Here is a 9,234-nt window from a genome sequence, read left to right on the forward strand (position 1 = left end):
GTAGTAAATAATTTTTACATTTGCAAGGAAACTTTTCACCTCCTTCACATTTCCAAGGTTTCCACCGTATTTTACCTCGGTCTTCATCTTTTCGCGATAAAACTAACGAAAACTCAATAAGCGAGAATATCTGTTTAAGTCAACGACTATCTCCGTACTAGCAAACGATTAATCCACCGCACGCTAAATTTCTGAGGATTTGGACAACACGTGCTGAGGACTAGCACAATTATTCTGTCAGACAATAAACGCCAGCTTTACTTTCTAAAATATCCTTCTGCGATCCTTTTGTATTAGAAAATTTTCTGCAATCACTCGTCCAATATTTTTCCTCTAATTCTTCTTTATTCAATTTGCCGCTATTGTAGCGATAAGACTCTCCAAGCGCTAAGGAAAATATATTGAAAAATATATATACTGTGTAGTACAGTATATGCTTCAGTAATAAAAAAAAAGAGAAAAAAAGAATCTAATCGTAGGTGCTGCGTTGAACTCGTTCGTCCGAATTTACCTACTCGGCCTTTCAACTATAGCTAATAGGTTAATACCTGAACCGGCTGGAAATGACTTTAATTTAAAAGCCTTCTTACACTTTACTGCAACGACTTCGATCAAATTTTATTGGAGCAATTAGAGATATTGTGTTAAATGTCATACTAGATGAAAAGTAGTCCACCGCTTCTCACAGGTCTATGTTTACTTCCATTATCTCCAAGTAATAAATTAAATATGATGAATAGACTCATGGATTCACCTGTCGAGTCGTGGTACAAGTGAATTTACCAAAAGACCAAAAGAAAAAGAAAAACATCAATAAATTTGTCTCGCGAGAAAAGAAACTTTAGTAATTTAACAATTCGCAGGTACAATACTATTATTGTTTGCTGAAAAAATACAAGACTCAACTCGCAAGCCTTCAAATTAGAAAGTCTTGAGCTCCCATATTTATAATTTATGACACCGGAACAATCTGGCGAAACTTTCAAGCTCAATCTCTCAGCTATCTGTTTTTTCCATTTACTTCTTTTCTCTAACAATTTTCTTTGTTACTGCTATTTATTATTATTGCTTCCTTCAATCTGTGCTTTGCGAAAGCACCATCAGTTTTTTGTAAAGAGATGTTAACTGGTTACGCGGCAATGTTTTTCATTTTCGATCCGGGGTCGAAATCCAAAAATTTAGAGGGAAAGGGGAGAACCTTGCTGAAACGAGAAAGAAAGATGAGGGACAGAATATCTCACATTGTTAACCGTGTTGACTGGCATGGGCGGGGATTATGGGTCCACCCTTTTCACTCTTTTTTCCATCACAGTCGACCGTTCTGTCTTTCACCCTTGTTGACAAGAAAAAGAACTTATCGAGTTTACACTGTTGCGAATATATATAATTTGCGATCTTCATTTTCTGGAGTTCTCAATAATCGTCTCATTAATGAGAATTAATATCTCTCATCAATGTCTTCCCTCGAGATATCTCTATGCAACTTCCTTCGTTCAAATTTTAAGTTACACCAGTCTTTCAATTCGAACACTCAATCAAATTCTCTTTTTTTTTTTTTTTTCATCAGTCAAACGTTTTAGTAATTCTCTTCGTTCGTCCAAAGGATCTCTCCTCGCGAACTTGCACAATAATTGTCTAATAGTGCAAGTTGCGTATCGAAAAAGATTGTTCGCCGTGAATAACAACGAGAGATGGGAAAAACTCGAACGATTCACGTAAAAAAAAAAAATCGATCGGCGGAAGCGTGCATCCCCTTACCTGAGCGCGGGTGTGTCGAAGCTCGTTTAAACAGCTGCTCCGTAACCCCTTTCGCACCCCTCTCTCGAGACTCTCGAAATTTTGCCAGAAAAATATTTTTCCGCTCTGCCCCGCAGCAGCCACACGATAAATATATTGCACCCTCCCTAGAAAACTATTCTCTGTGTACATACATTGAACCCGTTGCCGAACCTGGTCGCCGTTCCCCATCTCGACGCGAGAAAACATCTATCTGTTGTTCTCGACGAACGATCTCGAAACGACTATGGAAATTTGCGGAAAAGGTGGGTAATTTTCCAGCAAATTCCAATTTCCAGAGATGATAATCGAGGAACTCGAGGAATGTTGACCCGTACACGCATTTTAATGAGCGCTCGTGGGTAAACGAGTTAGAAAATACATAACGAGCCGCGTTATCACAGATCCAACATGCGATCTAACAGTCTCTATCTTTTTAAAACCCGCTTTGACTCATCGCTCAGACTAATGCCGTTTTCTTTTTTTTTTTTTTTTTTTTTTTTTTATCACACAGTTGACCCTTGATTCTTCGTTGTCGCGACCAACTAATCGATTTCGACTCTTTGTGCAAACAAATACAGTTCCTCCGTTTGTTGTTGAACGATGAGAAGTGGAACGTTTTCTCGGGCAATTTTATGATAAAGAGATCCTCCTCTTCTTGTATTTAACTATCGAAAATTCGACGTTTCAGCAAATGTGAAAACTACGATAGCTGAATCTAACGTCACGGTGTTAATGAAATTTCAAAGTTTCACGTAACAAAATTTCATTTTACGTAACACGCTTGCGTAATATATTCACGAAAAAAAGGTTCTTCTTCCTCGAAATGTACCAAAAACCTACCGCGAGTAATTACATCTTTATTACGGATCCAGTCACTGGCTTTTATGCGTTCGTTATGCGAAGGTAAAAGCTCTAACAACGTCTTGCTCCGTTAAAGAAACCGGACTCACTGGTCCAACGGATCGGATGTTTCTAAGGGCGCAAGGTGTTTTTTCTACCACAATCCCCAATAATGCACCTCTCGGCTGTATTATTCTTTCGTTCGGGATTAGTCGAGACCATAAAACGATAATCTCAGAAACCCACGAGACAATGGTCGTTTGTTATCTTGTTTGGACGTTGTCTGTTTATCTCGGCAACTTACTCAGAAAAAAAAGAAGAAAGGAAAAAAGAGAGAACGGAGTCATCAATGTTTTTTCGGGATAAAATCCGATATGTGAAAAAAAGCGATACGATGCCGATGACGTGTGCTCTCTTAGTAAACTCTCGCTGTTCTCTCAAAACGAGGCTTGAAACGTCGAATACAAACGCCGCAGCTCCTTAACTTTTGATCGGGCCATTAAATGCCGCAATCGATCGTTAACGTTGTTATATCGTCTTTCAACGAGGGAAATTTTCGTTCTAAACTAAATTAGAAAGATAAAGCGAAGTTGAAAATCCACACAAGGGTTAAACGCGAGCTGGAAAAGAGGATTAACGTGCGGGAGATTTCCGCTCGGATAAAAAGAGAGGGGGCCGTTTTCTCTCCCTCGAGGATTTTTTAACGAAAGAATCGCATTTCCAAGAAAACGAGCGGAACGGTGAATGAGACGAGAAGTTTCGTGGCCCGAATTTCTGTACAACGGTTGTTCAGGGGTCCGAGAGAACTCGGCGAAATGAATAGAAAAAACGGCAGAACGGTGGCCAAGGTTTGTGTCGTCGAGGCATCGGTGACCGGTCGTTCGCGGCTGCAGCGCAGCCTGCAACGCACAAATGGTGCTCTTCTCTATAAGGACAAACAACTAACAGCTGACCCACGCTCGTGCTGGCTTGACCTACACTTATGGTTCATCTGCTGACACCATCCCTGCCCCTCTTTTTTTTTTTTCTTTTTTTATTTCGCAATATATACTTGCGACTCTCGATCGCGACAACGTCAGACATTTTTTGACATTTTGTTGTACACACCTTTTTTTCGTTTTTCATCTTTCACGAAAGTGACGTTCCGCACTGTATGTTTTTTTCCCCGTTGGAAAAAATATGTATGTAAAATGTAGAAATATTGTTATATATTATATACAATTACAGTATATTACATATACATTACGTGTACAGTGATATATCTCTGATTACAACACGTTACGAGTCTCGTTTTAACACTGTGAATCTTTCCCGGTTACCTGTAGCGCTTTATTTACAGCATAGAACACTCGTGACGTCGTAAAATTATATCGGATATAGCCAAAACTATATTAACTTATTCAAATTTAGACAGTTGAAAACTATCCACAGAATAGTCCGAATAGTTCGTTAACACTGAATTGAGACCGAGCGATTCGAGGCTCGTCTGAAAAAGGAAAGGGTTAGGCAGACCCTTTCGTCTTATCAACTGCTAGATCTTTCAAAACATAATACGCTCCCGTTGTAACAATTTCAAAATAGATAATGATTTCACCCAACTAAATAAACGTTTTCACCGATAAGATTATTTTTCGCAGCACCGAAATCTCTCAATTATTTCCAATTAGTAGAAATCTCTAATTAGTTAATTATATTTAAAAACTCGTACTCAAAAAAGTCGCAAGTTTGCGATATTCGTTTGAAATGCAGCTTGCTCCCGCCGAAAAGTAAAGGGTGCCGCCGCGGTCGTGTCAAGGGAAATGTCACCTCCCCGTATCATCGTCGGTTGAAAAAAAAGAGGGGTACAAACGTTCCTCAATATGCGAGGATCGATCCTTCCAACAGAAAGTTCCAGGAGCTTGGACATTAATCTCACTTTGCCGGGCATCGAAGCATTTTGCGATGGGAGGGGAGGGGGAGGGGGAGGGGGGAAAGAGGAAGAGGAGAAAAGAAAGGAAAAAATGGTGGCGTCGGAAAGAAACCCGTAAGTGACGACTTGGCGGTCAGCGGCGAGGTCGATGGCAGTCGCTTTTCGAAATGGATTTTTTTTCTCCCCCTGACGCATCTCCCCCATCCCCCCTCCCCCTCCCCACTCCCCCTTCCCTCGTCCCACCCTCCCGCGTGAAGCGGTCTGTCCGGATACTGCCTGCGGATTGAAGGGCTCTCGATATTCAGTGGCCGAATCCACTCCGTGCCAGTTCTACCCACAGAGTAGTCCGCGTGTTCTTTTTCGACCCCCTCGTCTTTCCCAGCCCTCGTCCTTTCTTCCTTTCTCCCCGGCTTTTTACCGAAGCCCGTAAATCGGGAAAACGGGCGTTCGTCTCTCTCTCTCTCTCCTCTCTTCCCCATCATCTCCCTTGTTCTTCCCTTTTTTCTTCTCTTTCTCTCTGTCTCTCTCTCTTTCTCGACTAGCTTTTTCCAAGCGCGTGGCGCGACTCACATCGCGTATAATAAACACACTCTGGTTCTGGGGGATCGTTAGTCGGCTGTCAGCCACGGAACAAAACGGCTCCCGTGAATCGAGAGCACTACGAGCATAGAAGAGAAAAAAAAAAAAGAAAAAGAGAAGATTATTAGACGGAAGGAACAGGTTTACAAAAAATTCGACTCACCCCCTGGGATCGTAACAAGGGGATCGATCTGACTGAGGGCACGAGTACGATGAAAAAAATTTTTTTTACAGGCTCCTCTCATCGGGGGGGGCGCAAGGTGTCGTTCAACAAGAATATTAGCTCGATATTAGCCTGCATACAAGCTTTCGGCCATCTCCGAAGATGTTCCTCTCGAATTATTTCCTATAAAGTAACTAGAAAGAATGCTGTTTGAAGCATCTGGCTCGTGCTTCATTCACGAGATCGGCGACCCCGATCGATAGATTTCGATCTCGGAGTTTTTCTTCTCTCTCCTTCAGAGTTAGGTTACGCACATCCCCGTGGACAAATATTATATTTGTTTGCGCAAATATTAATATAACAATTGAAAAATTTTATTGTCCAATATTGGAAGTACGAATGTATCTTTGTTGAACGCTCGCTCCCATCAAATTACCACGAGCAAACAAGCAGTTAAAAATCAGGACCGCGTGGCTCTCTTTCGGAAATCGGGAATACAACGAATACTCGGCGAGACGAATGGCAACGATGACACTTTCGGATCGGTAGAGACATTTTCGCGAAGGGCGCGCGGTTTCACGGTGCGAAAGCGCGAGCGAGAAAGGGGGAGGGAAACTCTGGGGCCGATGACGGGTCCAGATTCGACAGGACGGGATTGTAGATCGGTTACGAGCGGTGCGACTCGTAACCTGATAAATAAGAAAGCCGGGGGTCACGGTACCACGAGAGGGGTCAACTATTGAACAATACCGGGTGCGCGGCCTTTTCACCCCTGGGTTAATATGCGGGCGACTAAACATCAGCGCCGGACAATGCAAGATTTATAGATGGAAGCATACGTGACCATTGTCCAGCCAGATTCCGGATTGTCCAGCCCTAGCGCTAGAACCGAGAAGGATTTTTGCCGGGAAAACGGCTGCTTGCAGCCGTCCGTTCGCCTGAATCCGCGACGATTGCCGGGTGAGAAAGGCCGGGAATCGCATTTTCACCCCACATTACGAAAAATCGGACACCCCCGGCGGTCTGTGCGACCTTAATGACTGACCGGCTCTAATAACGAAATACGTTTCAACGTATTTACGATCCGAGAAAGCTGCGACCATTCACCGGGACGAAACGAAAAAAATCAGGCGGCCAGTCTCTCGGTGCACGTATCGATATTACACGTGTGGTAGAACACCATGTTCGTTTATATCAATCGCCTCGAGAGTAAATATCAGATAATCGAAAACACCTTCGGACAATTTTTGGTAAAATTTCGTAGGACTTGTTGAATTACAATCAGCCAAAAGTCAAAAAATTTTCATGCATACTATATTACACAAATATACGTGGGTTAATTAAGAAGTATCTTTGTCTTTTCTCAACAGTAGATGGTCATACGCGAAATAATATAATTTATCAACAAAATAAAGAGGTTGGTATAATTTTTGGTTTCTATAGACGGGAAAATGTTTAAATGTTGCATTTATACAACGTTGATCGTTAACGAATGAATCTCAAGCAGAATTTTAGTTCAAACAGCAAGTAAAGTCCATGTAAATGGCGTTCTACTTTACATTCCTCGAAACTAAAGTACAGTGTCATCGATTTGTCTCTAATCACCGTGACTGACAGCCGTATAAACAAAACAGCCGCGTAATCCGCCGGTCATTACAACGGATTTACGTTGTTGGATAACGTTCATCGTTTTCGGTCGAGCCGCGTAATCGGATTTCGTTCCTGCGAAACGAGGAGAGCGTGGATCTTGTCCACGTGGAGTTCCGATCATTTTCATTTATAGGCTTCCTTTTTTCTCTTTTTTTTTTTTTTTTTTTTTTTTGTATCGACTGGCGAGGGGCGAGTCGGCCCTCAAAGGGCGGAGCATGGGGCTGCTGCACCCTCCTGGCACCCCAAGCTACAGGGGTGGACAGGCGGGAGAAAAGGGAGGTCGTCGCAGGGTGACCAAGGCGCACGCGTTAATTCCGACCACTTTTCAAAACGTCCAGCTGAGTTTCTTTTTTTTTTCCCTTCCTTCCTTCCTTATTTCCGTATTCTTTTCGTTCGTGATCACCTTGACACGCGTATTCCGAAGTATCGCACTGCATCGAAAGTTAGACAGATGTTGTTAATAACAAAGAACACAATTGTTATCTTTACGAAAAAGAACACGTACTATTACGCGTTCGTGAAATATGTACAAAATATCGAAAACAGAGAGTCTGTTACAATGTTCGGTAGATAAAGCAAATGTCTGTTGCGGTCGTAAGAAGATAAAAATGTATAAAAATCCGCAATCAAGAATGATGAGATCTTTAATGTATATATTCCACACACATGCGTCTCTGACTGTACGCACGATCTTTTGCTTTGGAAATTCGTCGAGGGAAAAAGAAAAACAGGAATAAAAAATCAATTTTCTTTCATCTGCATTTCTGATCATTTTCAAAGGACAAAGGAATTCTCGGAAAATCCGCAAAAAGGGAACATCGAACGCCCATCGATGCCGACTCGGCTCTCGAACGTCCTCCTTCTCCTCCCTTGCTGGTTTTCCTCTCTTTTTCTTTTTTTTTTTTTTTTTTCTCTCGTCTTTTTGTTACCCTGCCACGACACACGATACGACCCCAAACGCGTGCTTTCCCCGTGATTTCCGCTTTCCGCCTCAGCTGCGCCTCTCCTACCCTATTTATAGAGCCATTTTACGTATATAACCGAGGATCTTGAAAAGAACACGGAACTCGACGCGCGCGCCAAGGTGCCTGCCCCCCCGTCAGTAAATTTCCTCGGGGATTCCAGCGAAGACACGCGTCGCCTCAAAAAATCGCGCACCCAAACCTCCTTCCTCTACCCACTTATCGCCTGAGTCGAAACACCCTGGACGTCAACGAGGATTAACAGCTTCTCTAACATGGTTAACCAGACTTAAACGAGCAATATCGCGTCTAATGGAAAAATTCTTTCCCCTTCCTTTAGATTTAATTTGATCTTCGTGCAATTCATACTTTGCGAGAACGTAACAAGTAAATTTGCATTATCGCAGAGTCTCACGAAATCTGCAGTCAAGTCGACATAGAGTCGACATAAGGAACGCGCGTTAAAGACTGAAAACTTTTTCTCTGTAGAAATGGCACCAGCTGATAATTTCTAAACGTCGAATGACGCGGACGTGGAGAGATCTATTGGAAAAACATTTTCTCCATTTTTTCTCGATTTTTCTTTACGAGTTTTTGCAGATCACTGGGATGAAGAAGCGATGTGACGTTTAAATGGGAAGCAGTCGACAAAAGGTCCGAAATCGTGGCCATTGAGAATACGTTTTAATGTACTGTGCCACGGTGGAAAGTAGCGTGGAGCAACGGAGAAACGCGCATAAAAAAAGAGGAGGTTCCCCGGTGCAAATGAAATCCGCATCATTCCGGACCGGATCGATCGATCTGCAACGTCATCCCACGATTGTTGACTGTTGGCTGCGCGAACGCCGACATATGGACGATTCTTAACGAGCCGCACGTTTTTCCGGAAAATGGTATTGTAGAATACCGCTTCTGAAACATTGATCCAGCATTCACAGCTGCGTTCGAACGTAAATAAGAACGTAAAATAATGAACTACGTGGAATTGAGAGGAAAATTCGAACTGTGTCGACTTCTGACTCTCAATTGGAGATTTAGTAAATCACAGATTTAGTAAATGTCCAAGTCTTTATATGTCACATTTTTCGCGACAGAGATCAGCTAGCGAGATTGAATCAAATGAAAAACTCGAAATCCAAGTAACATGACTCGAAATAATAAACTGTCACGTTTCTCAATGGCTCAATGAAGGTTGAGAGTGAAACAGAGAAATCACTGTTGCAAACCTGTAATCGAGTATTTTGATAGGGGAGGATTTGAAAGGGTAAAATAGATTTCAACAGGGACGATTATAAAGCCCCTTCGGTGAATGGGTCACCTGTTGCTCGGAGGGATGTTTTAATTCTTTTTTT

The sequence above is a fragment of the Frieseomelitta varia genome, unplaced genomic scaffold (genome assembly GCF_011392965.1).
Source record: "Frieseomelitta varia isolate USP_RPSP 00005682 unplaced genomic scaffold, Fvar_1.2 scaffold_247, whole genome shotgun sequence".
In the NCBI taxonomy this organism is placed as follows: Eukaryota; Metazoa; Arthropoda; class Insecta; order Hymenoptera; family Apidae; genus Frieseomelitta; species Frieseomelitta varia.